Below are 298 nucleotides of genomic sequence, written 5' to 3' on the forward strand. Positions count from 1 at the left end.
TTGTCGCGTCATCGTGTGCGCAATCACGTCGTCCTATGGTCCGGAGATTCGATCGCGAAACACATGCAGTAAGCCGTTTTTCTAACACTCCTCCTCGAGATCGTGTTCCCGCCGCCATAACTAGCGCACCCTCACGAGCGCTCGCAGTTCTGCAAGCTTGTGCGTGTCTAACGCCTTTGTCAGTAATTCCGCGAGCATAAGCTCGGACCGGACGTAGCTCATCTCAACGACGCCGCGACAAGCAAAATCCTTAACAAACTTGAGGCGCACGTCGATGTGTTTAGCTTTTAGAGACGAA

Source organism: Plasmopara halstedii, assembly GCF_900000015.1.
Source record: "Plasmopara halstedii genome assembly, contig: Scaffold_3073, whole genome shotgun sequence".
Taxonomy (NCBI): domain Eukaryota; phylum Oomycota; class Peronosporomycetes; order Peronosporales; family Peronosporaceae; genus Plasmopara; species Plasmopara halstedii.